Source organism: Psammomys obesus, unplaced genomic scaffold, assembly GCF_907164565.1.
Source record: "Psammomys obesus unplaced genomic scaffold, mPsaObe1.curated_primary_1811, whole genome shotgun sequence".
NCBI classification, from domain to species: Eukaryota; Metazoa; Chordata; class Mammalia; order Rodentia; family Muridae; genus Psammomys; species Psammomys obesus.
Window position 1 is genome coordinate 4757992 of NW_026585690.1, and position 17653 is coordinate 4775644.

General features: G+C 38.4%; 1 pseudogene; it reads left to right on the forward strand.

The window, feature by feature from the left end:
• The first annotated feature begins 441 nt into the window (after positions 1 to 441).
• On the forward strand, positions 442 to 590 carry LOC129668545 (small nucleolar RNA SNORA17; annotated as a pseudogene).
• Positions 591 to 17653: the final 17063 nt, after the last annotated feature.

Genomic DNA, 17653 nt, shown 5'->3' on the forward strand with positions numbered 1-17653 from the left:
GCAACAGAACCAAGAAATCTGGGCCCAGGGGTTTTTTTTGAGACTGATATTCCAACTGAGAACCATGCATAGAGATAATCTAGAACCTCTGATCAGATGTAGCCCATGGCAGCTCAGTATCCAAGTGAGTTTCCTAGTAATGGGAACAAAGACTGTCTCTGACATAAGCTCAGTGGCTGGCTCTTTGATCCTGTCCTCCTGATTGGGGAGCAGCCTTGCCAGGCCACAGAGGAGGACAATACAGCCAGTCCTGATGAGACCTGATAAGCTAGGGTCAGATGAAAGGGGAGGAGGTCCTCTCCTATCATTGGACTTGGAGAGGGCCTTGGGAGGAGATGAAGGAGGGACTGTGGGATTGGGAGGGAAAGAAGGAGGGACTACAGCTGGAATACAAAGTGAATAAACTGTAATAAATAAATAAATAAGTAGAATACCCAATTACCTGTTTCTAGAGGCACTTTAGGTGTACCTGCTCAGTCTCATGTGTGACGGTAGGTGACAGAGAGAAGAGAGCCTATATCTCTTCTCTATCTCAGGGCAGACTCAGTGGTCTGCCCTGTGAACACCTGAATGATTAGTAGCCCCCCTGAAAAATTGAGTCTGAGACAACCATAAGTAATGTACATGGGGAACTGACAGGAATATAGCCTGAGACAACTATCAGTCTAAAGCAGTGCAGGCCGAGGGGCTACCAGGGTGGAGACCAAACCAACGTAAACATCTTGATGGAGTGAGCTGAAGAATAAAGGACCCCTCCTGGCACTATGGAAACCTGCCAGGAGTGAGCCCAAGCCACAAGGACCCAAGCATACATGGGCCCACATGGGAAGCCTTCGCAAGGAGTGAGCCAAGATGACCACCAATCTAGTGCCATGGGGCCCAGATAGGGACATAGCCTGAAATGACCACCAGTCCAGTATCATGCAAGCCTAGGCGGAGCAGGGACAAAGCAGTACTGAGATGGCCCCTGACTGGTACTATAATTGCTTGGTGAGGCATAATACTCCTGAGATCACCCCAGACACTCAGAAACCCTGAACACCCCTAAGAGGAGCAAGTAAGTGGTGGAGAAATAGAAGATAGGAGGATATGAGCACAATGAAGAGAGACAGAACTTCAGGCTTGAGGGTAATGAAGAACAGCCTGATGTGAGTAGCCAATGATGCCATTTAGGACTGTGGTGTGGTCCTGGTTTGTGCTGCCACTGGGACCATTTCTGGGTCCACGGGCCATACAACAGTGGTCTGTTACCGTCAAAGGCCAGGTGAATACTTATGGCCTGGGCTGCTGCTTGGGGACATGTTGGTATCTGAGGGCTCTGAAGAACTGGTGCCACCTCTTGCCTAGGCATCTTGGGAAAGCTAGTCCTGGGGGCATGAAAGCAGGAGAGCTGACCCTACTCATAGCTAGCTTCAGTACTATGGAGAGTGGTCCACACATTGCCCAGGGAGCAGAGTAGACCTGGCCATGGTTGCAGGCCAGTACTCTCACTCTGGAGTTGTAGGTGAGTCAGCTCAAAGGATATGAGTGGTAAGAGCTGGTCCTGCTCTACTCACCTCCTAAGCAGGTGGTGTGAGGTAGATGAGGGAGAGATACCCTCAGCCTCCCTCACCCCTGGCCCTGGATTCATGAGAGCAGTAGATCTGGCCTTTCATGTAGGTTTAATCTCTTGCATACTGTATGGATTCTTTATCGGCCAATAACAGCTGATTGATCTATAGCTGAGGAAGAAAATAGGAGGGAGGAGTTCCAGTAGAGAGGGTGAATGATGGGATAGAATGAAGCTCATGAGAGGATTCTTTTTGGTACACTGAGGAGGACATATGAATGAAACCTGAACAGAGGTAACCAGCCATGTGGCAAAACTTAGAATAGAATAAATAGGTATTAATTAAGAGCAAGTTAGGGAACATGCTTAGCTATATTGGCCTAGACTTTTGTAAATATATGTAAGTCTCAAAGTAGTTACTTCTGGGAATAAGAGCATGGGTGACAAACACAGGTTACAGAAACAAAACAAAACCCTTTTTACCTTCCCCTCATTAGCTACAGAACTTGGTAGAGGTACCGCCCTGTACCTCCCCTGGGCAGTAGAGCTTGCCCTGGATGTGGGGGTTGCAGACAGACTGGCCATGAGTGTACTGCCCATGTCTGCTGTTCAGTGGGGTCAACAAGGAAGATATCCCTTTTGTCCTTGAAACTTGTGATGGCCAAGAGAGCTGACCCTGCCAGGGTCATGAGAATGGCCTTGACCCTCACCTGTACAGCACAGTAGACCTCACCCTGTTGGCAGAAACATAAGTTAGCCATCCCCAAGGCATAGGCTTGTGAGAGCCTGCCCTGCCTCCTGTCTGTTGTGTGGTAGCGGGACAAGGCCGAGATGCTCTCCTCACATCCCTTGTCCCTCCCCATCTGTGGCAGGAGAGCTAGCCCTGGGATTATGAGAGTGCCCTGTTCCCTACCCGCTGCAATACTAGGGCTCTACACACTTGCTTAAGCAGCAGGAAAGAGCTGTTGTTCCTGGTTGCAGGGGTTGCAGTTGAGCCAGGTCTGAGGGCATGAGATCAGAATGACTCAGCCCATAGCCTGCTGTATTACTAGAGAGAGAAGATCCTGCACCTAGCTTATGCACCCCAGTAGAGATGGCCTTGATGGCTTGAGCACATATGATCCAGTCCCAAGGGAATGAGAGCTGGAGAGCTGAGTGTGACCCCATGCTCCCTGGCTGCTGGGCCAACCAGGGCAGGGCAGGAAAGTTGACCTGTGGTGTGGGTGTGGGAGAGCTGGTGGACTGACCAACTCAGATACCACCCAGGCCCAGATCCAGAGCTTTGAGTTGGCCCACACCAACTGGAGCATGTGAAGGGGCTGGTACTGCAGATCCAAAGCTTCAGGATCTCCATGACACAGGGCAACAACAGGATATTCAAAAGAAATCTCAGTGAGGTTCCAGTATTGATATTATAGCAGAAGCCAGAGACCTTTTACCAGACCAATAACTCATTGCAATCAACAATTGCAAGCAAAGACATGAATGAAAGGGTATACTGTGGGACACACTGTCACACACTACAGCTTCCACAATCAGATTTTTTTTTTCCTTTTGGGAGGAGGCTGCAAGAGTAGAGGGTGTGTAGAGGGGAAAGGGAAGATAGTGGGATTGGGACACATGATATGAAATTCACAAAGAACCAATACAAAGGTTTTTAAAAAAGAATACCTAATTAATATTTAGGCAAGCCCTGCTTTTTCCTGTTTATGCACCATTCATTCTGTTTCTCATGACAAGTAAAAATTGCTCTTCTATGAGACAAAAATGTAAGAAGCTAATTTGCTTAGCAAAAATATATTATTTTTTTCTGTTCAAAAATAAAACACTTATGGTGGTGTAATAAGCAAAGTATGTATGAAGCAAAATGTTATATTCATGGGGTCCAGGGGTAGCTGAGGTGGAACAGCAGCACTGGCGAAGAAGAGAGTCCAAAGGCTTTTGTTCTAGTCATTTCAGGCACAGGAGCTGGTTGCTTCCAGTCTTATTCTTTGTACATTTACTCTCGAGCTTTGGCTGGTAGCCTTGCTATTTGGAGCCATGGGGCTGCTGGTCACAATGAAAAACTCTGAACTTCCTTTACTTTTTAAATTACAATTTCTTTTTTTATTATTGTTATCAATTACTACATTTTATTCAATTTTGTATCCTGACTGTGGCCCCCTTTATCATCTCCTCCTGTGTTCACCCTCCCTTTCTCATCTCCTCCCATGCCCCTGGCTTAGTTCACTGATGGGGGAGGTCCTCCTCCCTTTCCATCTGACCCTAGCTTATCAGGTCTCATCAGCACCTGTTGCATTGTCTTCCTCTGTGGCCTGGCAAGGTTGCAAACTCCCAGGGAGAGGTGATCAGAGAGCCTGCCACTGAGTTCATGCCAGAGAAAGTCCCTGTTCCCCTTCCTAGAGACCCCACTTGGAGACTGAGTCTAGGGACTACATCTGAGCCAAGGTTTTAGGTACTCTCCATACATTGTCCTTGTTTAGGGTATCTTCTCTTCAGGATCCCAGAGCTAAGGTTTTGTTGTTGCTGTTGTGTTTTGTTGTTGTTTTTTTCCTCTGTTGGTCCCCTTTGGGAACTCCTGTCCCTCCAGGTTTTCTATCTCACCCTTCTTGCATAAAATTCCATGCATTCTGCCTAAAGTTTGGCTATGAATCTCAGCATCTGCTTCAATACCTCGATCAGTAGAGTCTTTCAGACGCCCTCTATGGTAGGCTCCTGTTCTGTCAGGCTGATGGCTCTGGCTACTGTACTTTCACTTTTAATGTTTCAGATTGGTAGTCTTGCTATTTGGGGCTGCAACAAGAAGAAAGAAAGAGAAAACCATACATTCACACGAACATTGTGAGCTTCCATACATCATTCATAAAGTGTACATAAAGACAATCAGACATACAAACACATATTTGGCAGATGGTGAATGGAGGAAATCTCCAAGAAACCAACAACTGATTTCTGTCCTATGTTTTTAAGCCTTCTATAAAAAAAATCTTCATTCAAAAACAGATACAATCACTATATCAAAAAGGAGTTACAGTAGGACTATTGATTCTAAGTTCTTTCAGTAGAACTATAACTAATTAGATATTCTTGTTTATTATAAGTTTAAAGCAGTGGTTTTATCTATATGCTTAATATGAGTTCAAAGCTGAAGTTTGATCTTTTTCTTATTTGAAATGTACATTGTGTGTTCAAAGCAAGAGTTTTTATGTCAAGGCTTTTCCAAGAAATACGTGTCAGTCTTGTCTTGTATAGATAGCCATTTATTATTTGTTTCTCTATTCATATGGTCTCTCTTATTATAGTGTATACCTGGGCCTTATCTTTGGACTAAACCTAGAATAAATGTATTTCCAAATATTATTAACTTGTTTCAGTCTGGTTTTTGTCCACATGGAGGTTCACAGAGCACCCATCAGTTTTTATTATACTGCAGGAGGGTTTTTAAATTACTTGAATCAATTTAGGAATCATTATCAGGAATTATAAAATCATCTGTAGGAGATTTGCCCCACAAAGACCGTAGGTCTTATGGAGGAATGACATGCTATAGGCAGTGAGGCCCTATTCATACTTAACTATGTTATGCCAGGCATCTGAGACAAGCAAAGGGAGGCCATATAGCAGCAAAATCTTGAGGCAAAATCCTTGGGGCTTTGCCTAAACCAGGGATATATCCATTCAACATCCATGCAAAAATGAGTGGGCTGCCTCCAGGAAGCTTACTTGCTTACTTTTGCCAATCTAACATACAATTGCTCCCAGCATTGAAGATGTATAAAGTATTTGGAGTATTTTGAAAGAAAAAAAATGCGAGACAGGACATCATGGGATTCCAATAACTTCACATACCTGCCATAAAAATGTCTTCATTGCTTTTCATGGAGAAAGAACAAAATAAAAGTTTGTATCTTTTTATGCCAAAAGCATGGAAAATAAAAATAAAGACGACAGACAAAAAAAGGGTGGTTTGAAATTTGTGGCTTTATTTTTGAAATGGATTTCAGTGAAGTAGAATCATTAGTGAAATCAGGTTTAAAAGTCTAAAGTTAAAGAAGTATAACCCAAAATGAATTGAAAAACAAATAGCATAAGGAAAAGAGAATGTATCAAGAGATGAATGAAGAGATCTTTCTTCATTCCAAATAATTGCTTTGATTTTTCAGTTGAAACACAATCCTAATTATATGTGAATGTAGAGATTCATTACTAGGCTGAACCAAACCTGAAGGGGAGAAGAAAATGATAGTTTGTAATAAAAATAATATCCTATAATAATAACTTTAATATAGTATAGTAACATAATTCTCTATATAGATACTGATATTTACTAAAGCTCCAGAACCATTATATCTTACACAGAGCAGAAAATAAGATATTAAAGGAAGTACATTTATAATATTAGCCATGTTCTACAATTTAAATTTCTTTAAGCCTTTCAATAAACTACTCTATTTTCCCATAGATGAGCCTAGCCATTACTTTAATGTTCAATATATTCCAATTTATAATACACTTTTCAAGCATCTTAATCTTAAACCTAACTACTAAATATTCATTTTCTGGTTCTTCCACTTTATCAATCATAACCTGAAATCAAGTGTAATCATATGGACAATGTATTTACAACTTAAACTATTTTGCCTTTTATCTTAAAACTGTAGGGTATTCCTCTATTACCTGACTTTATCTGACTTTGTATGACATGAATATTCCCATATCTCTAAATTTAGGATGCCTTAGGTAAATAGATGAATTGACAGTTGAAAAAAAAATCTTGTTATTTTTTGATGATATTTATGGGTGATGATAATTTTTTATTTATTGTTTATTACAATTTACTCACATTGTATCCTAGCTGTAGCCCCCTTCCTCATCTCCTCCTAAACCCACTCTCACTTCCTCTTCTCCCTCTATGCCCCACCCCTAGTCCACTGATAGGGCAGGTCTTCTTCCCCTTCTATCTGACCCTAGCCTATCAGGTCTCATCAGAACTGGCTGCATTGTCTTCTTCTGTGACCTGGCAAGGTTGTACCCACAAGAGGAGATGCTGGAGAGGATGTGGAGAAAGGGAAACCCTTTTTCATTGCTAGTGGGAATGCAAACTTGTACAACCACTTTGGAAATCAATATGGCACTTTCTCAGACAATTAGAAGTAGTACTACCTCAAGATCCAGCTAGGCATATATTCAAAATATGCTCAACTATACAACAAGGACATTTGCCCAGCCGTGTTCATAGCAGCTTTATTCATAATAGCCAGAATCTGGAAACAACCTATATGTCCCTCAACCAAAGAATGGATACAGAAATTGTGGTACATTTACACAATGGAATACTTCTCAGAAATTAAAAACAAGGAAGTCATGAAATTTTCAGGCAAGTGGATGTAACTAGAAAAGATCATTCTGACTGAGGTATACCAGAAGCAGAAAGACACAAATGGCATATACTCATTTATAAGTGGATATTAGACATATAATATAGTATAAGATGAACATACTAAAATCTGTAGTCCTAAAGAAGCTAAACAACAAGGAGGACCCAAGGGGCTGAAACTTCATTCAGAAAGGCAAACAGATAGACATCGGGAGCAGAAGACAGGGAGCAGGACAGGAACCTACCATGGATGGCCTCTGAAAGACTCTACCCAGCAGGGTATTGAAGCAGATACTAAGACTCATAGACAAACTTTGGGCAGAGTGCAGGGAATCTTATGGAAGAAGGGAAAGATAGAAAGACCTGGAGGAGACAGTTGCTCCACAAGGGACCAACAGAGCCAAAAAAACCTGGGCCCAGGGGTCTTTTCTGAGACTGATACTCCAAATAAGGACCATGCATGGAGAGGACATAGAATCCATGCTCAAATGTAGCCCACGGGCAGCTCAGTCTGCATGTGGGTTTCCTAGTAAGGGTAGCAGAGGCTGTCTCTAAAATCTTGTTATTTTATGTTTTTATTCTTTATGTTAAAATTACGTAATTGGTTTTGACCTAAATTTTACTAGTTTCAACCAAAGTTTCTCAATGATATTGCCTAAGCTATTTTATGACACACTGTGTATGGGGGATGCTCTTGACATAGTGACTTTCTCATGTGTGTGTGTGTGTGTGTGTGTGTGTGTGTGTGTGTGGTTTCCTTCACTCTGTCATCAACTAACAAGTCCCCACATGTGCATGTATAACTCTTTCAAAACTATATTTAAGTAAGAGGAATTTTATACAATATCTAGCTCATGAGCATTCACAATGCTCACAATGGCATTCTTGCTCTATAACTTGCAAGAATCCCTTTAAGTGTACATCAGCTATTGCATTATCTAAAACATTTTGTAGATGGATGATTAAACCAATGCTGATGAACTTAGAAATAATTTAGGGTTGAATACTAGTTGACAGGATAAGACAGAAACACAGGCATCCCCTTTCACCCAAATCCAGCCAGTCTCTTAAGTGGGCTAGAGGATATCTATCCTTTCTCTTATTGGGACTTAAATGAGTAAATACTGTACATGAGGAATGTATTGATTTCTTAATCTGAGCTTTAGCCAGAATACTGACTTAATCCTTTTGTTTTTGTACACTGTAGCAGTGACAAGTTTATCTGATAATTTCATACATACATATAATGCTTTTTATCAAATCTATCTCATTTCTTCTTCAGTTCCTTTCTTAGTTCCCTAAAACATTCCATTCACAACTTCATGTGCAGTGTTTTTTTGTTTTTTTTTTTTTTAATGCCATTGTGTTTACTGAACTGTGACTGTGCATAAATGTAGGAACATCTCCTGGAACATAGAGCCTCCCAGCAGCTACATCATTGAATAAAACTGACTTAGTTTTCAGCAATCAAAAGCAATACCTTCTCAGCTAGCAGTGATGCTTAAAGACCTGATGTATTCTAGTAATAACTAGTTCACTAGACCCAACTTACCTACTTAGTCACTTTCCATGGTTAACACTATGCATATTAATCTACAGGTAATTAATCTACACCGTATGGAAAAAGTAGATCAATAGAATCTTCTTCAGTTTGCAGTATTTTCATATACAATTCCTTCTTGAATGTCTACACCAAACAAACAAACAAATTCGTTAATAAAAAAGAGTGTTGGAGAAGTAAAAAGTACTGACCCCTATGAACTAACAAAACTGTCATGAAGCCATCCCAAGTAGTTTCACTTAGCTTTTCTAAACAGCCAAAAAGTGTACTAAAGTTACTGGTCTGCTCTGCTTGAACTGTGGAAACCTAAACGTTTGGGTTTCCAGAAACTTCAGAAAGCAATGGAACAACTTGTGCACATTTTGCTGAAAAACACTGACACCGACTGATTGGATTACAGAGGAAGAGAATATGTAAATTCTGCAATAAGGCATTTACCTACAAGCCAAACCAACATAATAGATTAAAAAGAGTACCTAGAAGTCACATCAGGAACAAAACTTTTCTACCAAAGACCTGCCTTTATTAAATGTAGTGAAACACAATTCACATATGGAGAAATACTAACTTCAGTATCCAAGAAATTTGAAGTTACTATGTAACGTGATTCTTCTAAAGAAAGACAATATTCATGGAATGAAAGATTGTAAAAAAGAATGAAACAGAATCAATTAATGAAACAAGTTAGGAGAAAGGAAATAATACTATCAAACATGTTTATGTTTATATATAATAATTTTCAATAAACAGAAATCAAAGTCTCAAAATCAAAACTTTCATACAGGGAAAGCATGAAAAAAAATTCTCAGACACAAAAAAGGAAATTCCTTAGCATGAAAGATATACAGGAGAATTTAAAGGATAAGAAAATATATATAATGTAATGGAAACCAGGTATAAGCAAAAGCAGTAATGTCTTCAGTAGACTAAATAGACTGTAAGGCAATAACTATAAAAATTTAAATTACTAAATTTAAATAACTGTAAGAATTTAAAAATGAATCCCTGATGCCCATGTAATGATGCACCATGCTATAGATTTGTGATGTTTTTGTTTGCTTGTTTTCTTGTTTTGTTTTGGACAGAGTATTGAAGCATTTCATTGCAGGAAGTAAGTTAAGATGAGAAAGCACAGGGCCTACAAGGATCTACACTGGATCCCCTGCATAGATGCCATGGCTTTCAGCTTGGTGTTTGTGGACGTCGTAAGGGAAGGAGAGGTTGTATCTCTGAATCGTTTGTTTGGTTTTGAGACTCCTTTCCTCCTATTGGGTGGCCTTACCCAGTCTCAATATCAGGACTTTTCCCTTGTCTTAATGTATTTTGTTTTGTCTTGTTTGGCTGTCCTCTTTTGGAGATCGATTCTTTTATGAAAGAGAAATGGAATGGATTTGATCTGGGGGAAAGGAGACAAGGGGAGGGCATGTAGGAGGAATATAGGGAGAGGAAACTGTGGGATGTATGAGAGAATTTATTCTAAATAAAAATGGAGAAAAAAGAAATTGAAATCGGTATGTCAAGATTACATTTACATGTGATGTTTAGCATAACATTGTTCTGTATAAACAAAATGTACAGTCAGCACAGGTATTCCACATTGGATGAGTTATTAATATATGTAACATATATATAAACAATAAGATATATTTCAGTCAAAAATATAAAATTCTGTAATCTATAGTAGTAATTAACTTAAATGTATTTAAAAATAAGTATAAAACACAGAAAAACATATAATATGAAATATAATATTCAAAAATATAAAAAAGATTCAAAATAGTACTCTTACAAAAATTTAAAATATATTCATTATTATTACATTAGATCATCTTTTTTTTTTCCTTCCTGTACTGTCTCCAGATGAATCCATGGGAAGAGAATCATCTACACACAACAGGACTGATACACATATGAATTAACAAAGACTGACAAAATACACAAGACCTGCACCAGTTTGAACTAGACAAATTTCCAGCATGGAGAAGAGGAAGCAGACACAAAGTCCCACATCTAACCAAGAAGCTATTTACAACTGATATCTGCTGGGAAAGGGAAAATTTATCTATTTTTCCCAGTGGAGTTTCACTGGCTATATCGAGCGCTAAGGAGAAATTTTGAATGCTACCCAAAGAAAATGTACATTTTTGAGGGGAGTAATATATCTTTTACATTGACCAGCTCTTTCCACTGTGTATAGAAGTATTGAAAAACCCATTGTATCCCACTAATATGTGTATCGTAAAGCCTACCCAGCTGTTGACCCTATAAGAAACAGTGCTGACTTGGGTGGCAAGATGTACTCACATGTGTAAGAGTGACATGATTGTTATGGGGGGGGGATAAACTTCTTTCTGATCATATCTGAGCCCATACCAGTGAAGGGAGCTCATGCCCTACACTGTAAATCTAATCAAAAGCCTCTTACTGGTGAGTGAATGAGAGTCATAAGCCCTATAGGATAACCATGGCTGTTGTTTTGCTAAATGGACTATACTTACACAATTAATTTACAAAGCATTCTAAGTGTACAAGCACTTGGATGCAATAATATAAGTTGTAATATGTCTTTCTATGAGCTTGCATGAAACTCAATATGATTAATACTTGCTGCCTTCAGTCAGGGAAGAATATCCTTAGCATATAAGAAGAGAAATGGCCAGTCATCTCTTGAATATTTAGTATATGTAATTTTCAGATGTTTGTGTGTATTATCTCATTTAACCCACAAAGCTAATCTGACAAAAAAAAAAAAAACTCAATAAAACACTCACAAACTAAATCCAAGAACACATAAAATACATCATCCACCATGATCAAGTAAGCTTCATCCCAGGGATGCAGGGATGGCTCAGCATGTGAAAACCAATGTAATCCACCATATTAACGAGCTCAAAGACAAAAATCACATGATCTATCATTAGATGCAGAAAAAAGCCTTTGATAAAAACCAGCACCACTTCATGATGAACATCTTGGAGAGATTAGAAATACAAGGTTCATACCTAATGATAATAAAGGCTATATACAGTAAGATGATTGCCATCATCAAATTCATGTAGGGAAACTCAAAGCAATTCTGCTAAAATCAGGGATAAGGCTGCCCACTTTCTCCATACCTGTTCAATATAATACTTGAAGTACTAGCCAGAGCAATAAGACAACTAAAGGAGATCATGGGGATACAAATTGGGAAGGAAGAAGTCAAAGTGTCACTATTTGCAGACAATATAATAGTGTATATAAACAACCCAAAAAAATTCCACCAAAAAACTCCTATAGCTGATAAACAGCTTGAGCAGAGTCGTTGGAAGTACGATTAATGCAAAAAAAAAAAAAAATCAGTAGCTCTCCTGCATACAAACCACAAGTAGGCTGAAAAAAATTAGGGATACTTTACCCTTCAAAATAGCCACAAATAGTATAAAGAATCTTGGGATAACTCTAACCAAGCAAGTCAAAGACCTGTGTGCCAAGAACTTCAAGTTCTGAAGAAAGAAGTTCAGGAAGATATCAGAAGATGGAATGATGTCCCATGCTCATTGAGCAGTAGGATCAACATAGTATAAGTGGCAATTTTATCAAAAGCAATCTACGGATTCAATGCAATCCCCATCAAAATCCCAACACAGTTCTTTCCAGACCTTGAAAGAACAATTCTAAATTTCTTATGGAAAACAAAAAACCTAGAATAGCTCTGAGATGATATGAGGGGAATTTAAGCAGAGACTCCTAGTAGCAGAGACCAGAGAGACTGAAGAGGACATCCTCTAACTAGACTAGTCTTCTAGTAAAGGGCAAGGAACACCAACCCATGCACAAAACTTTGACTCAAAATTTACCCTGCCTACCAGATGTGCAGGGATAAAGATAGAGCATGTAGAGCAGAGATTGAGGAAATTCCCAACCAATACCTAGCCCAACCAAAGACCCACGCTATTGGAGAGTGCCAACTTCTGACATGAATGATACTCTGCTAAGCTTGCAAATAGGAGTCAGAATTGTTCTCTGAGAGGCTTCATCCAGCAGCACCTCAAAACAGATGCTGAGAGTCACAGCAAACATTGGTCAACGCATGCATAATGAGTCTTGAGGAATAGTGGGAGGGGGAATAAAAAAAGAATAGGACCCGGAAGTGACAGGAGCTCTACAAGAAAAACATCAGAGCCAACTAACCAGGGCCCAGAGCGGTTTGATGGGACTGAAGCATCAACCAAGGACCATGCATGAACTGGACCAGGCCCCCTACAAAGATGTAGCAGATGAGTAGCTTAGGCTTCAAGTGGGTCCTCTAATAAGGGAAGTGGGCACTGCATCAGATGCGGATTCACTTGCCAGCTTTTAGACCACTTTCCCCTGGCATAACTACCTTGACAGAACACAGGGGAAGAAGACATGTTCAGTTCTGATGCAACATGATGAGCTGGTGTGGATGGGAAGGAGAGTTCCCCTTTTCTTCAGAAAAGGGAAGGGGGAGGAGCAAGAGCGGGAGGGTGGGCCTGGGAGGGGAGGAGCGAAGGGGTTACAAGGATGTAAAGTAAATAAAATAAATGAATGGGGAAAAAAAGATAATTACTGTTTAGAAAATATAGTTTAGTTCTAAGAATACCAGAATTTTGGAGTGTCACTATATGTTTTTAAGCAAATTATTTCCAAGAACAGTTTTTTCAAGGAATCAAAAATTATGGAATTCAATGTACATACTAATCATATGAGATAATAATGTGCCTTATGGAGAAATGTTGATTATTCCTATAGATTACTGGAAAACAATTTTCACTGTACAACATCTTCAATGGAATATTTACATGGTATGTTTTTCTATGCCTATATATCTGCAAAATGTATAGCATTATTCAAAGTCAGTGTTTGGTGTTTTTATTAGGAAGTTGATGAGTGGATGAGAATATCTTACCTCTTCAGGTGAATCGGCACACTGTGTGAAAAAAAAACAACAGAAGTAAGATCTTGCTTATGCTCATGTTTATAATTAAAGATTAATGCAAAATTCACACTGATTTCAGTAACTACAGTTAATAAGCATAAGAAGACAAAAATTTGAAAAGAGATTATTCAAAATTTGCCAGTTATCTTTAATAACATTGAAAAGAGTAAAAAAAAAAAAAACACTTTTAAATAAATATTGTGCTGTATTCAGTTTGTTCTGATTTTATAAAAGTGTGAAACAAAAGAAAATTTCATCAATGTTGCTGGAAATCTGAAAATTGAAATAAACTGTATTTTTTTATGTTTCTATGTTTTAAGTATCTCAAAATCTACTGATATCTAAAATGTTGATTTGAATGATACTATCATTATGCATAAATTTTGTGAGAATTAATTTTTAATCACATTTTGACTAAGTGTTATAAATTGGGTGCTATTAATAATCTACTATTTGAATTATTCATAGATTGATTTGTAAAATGATTTTCAAGTAACTAGATGAATAACAGAAAGAAAACGAAAGAGTGGTGATTCAGCTTCCCAGGGGCTTGTTGGTTTTTTTGTTTTGTTTTGTTTTTTTTCAGTAAGTGATAAATCAGTCTGAGGAGCCCATGCTTGGATGACCTAAGACTTTTCTGAAAGGCTGAAAAACAACTGGTATTTATCCCAGCCAGGCTCAAGTCAGTGCTAGCTCCATTGAGCAAATTAGCTGCAATGGGTATGTTTGCGAATTCAAGTTAATACATACTTTAAGGGTTAGGTTCTATTTTAGTGGACTTTGTTTTCCTGTTAGGCTTCTTCATAATATCTAGAGGTAGCTATTTTAATCTTAAGTTAGTATGTTTCATAAGCTCTCAGTTTCACTGATTTTGAGATTGTTAATTCTTTTTATTTTAACATAACATAATTATAACTGGGTGTGCTGAGTGCTAGATATTAAATATTCTCAGTCCTTCACAGACTTATGCTAATCTGACGAAAATGAACATGTGAAAATGTTAAAGTAATACAGACAGGTCTAAACAAATCAAAATAAAGGCCAGGCCACTTAGAATAGGACAAAACCTTGGGACAGTCTCTGAGTACACATTCTTTATTCTTGTCTCATACTTACAATCATGGAAACCACAAGAGCAGTGATTAAGGCGAAGAGAAGAAACCTCATGTTTGTCTGAGTCCTGTGAAAACACAGGTGAAAAAAATCGCTAACACGTTCTTCCCCAAATTCATATTCATAGAATTTATGTTCTAAGCACTGCAAAACAATGTACTCTAAAACACCGCAAAACATACTGGAGGTTTAAATACAATTGAGGTGCATCACCTAGTATCAGGGCATGTAGGTAGACATTAGTTAGGCATATGAGTTAGCACAAAGGGCTCTTGTAAAACAAACGCCTAACATGCAATGAAAGCACATGAATGAGCATCTACATAGACAAAGTGAATGGGAACGTAGGTAAAGAATGGAGAACAATATGAGTTGGATTCCTCATGATGAATGAAGTGGATATCATGAGACTGAAAATTAATAAAACAGAGCAGCGGATAAACTACTAACATCCAGATATTTTAGCCTATAAAGAGGAGAAGCTTACAATAAATTGAGAATCAAGGCTTTTTGCGGTTTTCCAGTGTGAGAGGTTGCCACCAGGGATAGTTGTAAGGGCACAGTGTTGGAGAAATAATAAGAAAGTAAAATGAGAAACTTTAAAGATAATTGGTGAAAATGAATCAAGTCAAGATGAGAAACTGACATTTGGTGTAACTTAGGCAAGTGGGCCTGACTTGTGCAGAGGACACTTGACCTGTCCTCTGCCCCAGCCTCTCCAAGAAAGTTCATCTTTTCTATATTGAACAGCAGAGCAAATATGCTATCAAAAGTAAATGAGGAATCTATGTCTTAATTTTTTTATTTTTTTTCAGTATTAGGAGGGAAGGTTTGTTTTTTTTTTTTTTTTCCTCCCCATATTGACTCAGAATAGTAAACAAAGCCACCATCATATGTCATCAGTCTATTCACATATGCTGCTCCCTCTTGCCTGGGGGCCTTGTTTACAATGCACTGCTCTCTTCCCCCAGTGGTCTTAGGTTTAGGCAGTACATCTTATGAACACATATGTTGTTCTGAGTCAGGGGCATGAATGAGACAAAAAAGATCAATGAGGATCATGGCACATTGGGTAGACAGGAACATGGAGAGATTGTTTACATTTCTTTTCTCGCGGTCAATTATAAGTAGATTGTATATAGTGCATTGGCAGAATGAGCAGGTAGGATAAATGATAGCAAAGTATATTATCAACTCATTTTCAGGTTGGGTGAAAATTTGATTTGTAAAGGCAAGCTTCAAACATCATTTCTCAGAAAAACCATTCCTACTTCAAGGCTCTTTCTTGGTAATAGCAATGTTGATGATGTTATATAAATAAACTGAAAAGAAGTAGATGGAAAATGTAGCTGTAGATACATTAAAATATTTAAAACTTTATACACCTGTTTACTGAAAATATAGTATTAGTGGTTGATCGAGCTGGCTCGGTCAGGTAACATGTACCTAGGGGAGGGAGTGAAGAAAAGAGAGATATATTGGAAGGTTCTTAGCAAATGCTGAGGCAAGTTTATTTTTTCTAGTCATCTCTTTATACCCAACAGCCCCTACATAAGCTTCTTGTGGGTGTATAACTAATACAGTAAGTGAAGTCTCAGCCAAGATGAAAAATGGGTATTAACAGAGAATTAACCACCTTTCTTATTGCACTTTCTTTTGACACATGGAACGTTTACTTAGGCACCAAGATAAGGCCAACTTGTTCAGGCACCAAGATAAGGCCAAGAATCAATCTTCTGATGCATAAACACTTGCGAGCATGCAAGCTATTAAGCCTTCTATCAAGCCTTCTACAAACCACATTTTGTTTAAACAGCTCCCAACATTTCTCTTTTAGGTGGGTTTGAAAACACACTTGTCTTATCTGTCTTTGGAAAACCATTTCACTTCGATAGTTTCCTGCATTAGGTTGATCATGCTATTCCAAACTCTCATGCATCATTGACTACCAGCCCTTTACATGGGGAAATCTTTCAGCTTAAGTTCGTGGAACTGTCCTGTAATTCTGCATAAGGCTTGAAGCATCAAATTTATGATCACTGGAAGAAGATTACACATGAGAAACAATAAAATGGCCACCACACCTATAGCAATAAGGCTATGAGTGAATGATTTCCATGAAGGCAAGGATGAAAACAGCTGATTTAAAAGGTCTTGAGCAGTTTTTGCTGGTTCAAAATTCAATGGTATAGCTTTTTGCATAAAGACTACCTCTTGGTATAGCCGAACCAAGTTGAAAGACAAATTGGTGTGATGCTATACTCCCAACAAATGTTTTTAACCTTTTCCCAAGTAAAATTACTTTCGTTATACTTAAAAGGCATAACACAAATCCATTGATAATTAGCATGGCAATTCAATCGTGATCTAATCTGTAAGCCTTGTAAAGTTTCATATAAAGCAACTCTTCTCTGTTCTAATCTTTCATCAATATCATTTTGCAGTTCTAATATTACAGTAACAGGGAAATCATTAGCATAGCTAGATGTTTATACTTCTGTGTCAGTGTTGTAGCTGTGGCTATCAGAGGGTGATACCTGCTATAATTAAGCCTACCATACGTTTAGTTCTACTTATAGCACTTTGCATTTCTCCCAGTGCCTGCAAACCTTTTTCTGAATACCATGCGGTGGATGTATTTACAGGAGCCATACAAATGGTGGTTGAAAAAAAATCAGAACTGAAGTTCCTACATTAACAACTGATAAGCAATTGGAAAGATAACAATACAAGGAAGGAACATTAAAGTGTACAAGCATGTTTTCAATTTTAGCCTTACCTAGTAAAAATAAATAAGGATAGGTTATGCAAACAGAGACACCCTTTCTAAAACCATGTCCATAACATAAAGATTGTTATCCATTTTTGCATCTGTAGAGAGCATAAGAGGATACATCACTGCAGGTACTTTCCAAAAATGTCTCTGAATATAATTTTTGGAGTAACCCAAATTCCTGAAGCAAGCTTTTTGTTGCCTTAATCCATTTGATTTCCTGACTAGCTAATTATTTCAGTGACATAACTAATAGAGAATTGGACAGGTATATTATGATAACAGTGCTTCCAATTAATAGATTTATTATATATGGAGTCTAAAAAGCCATCTGGTTT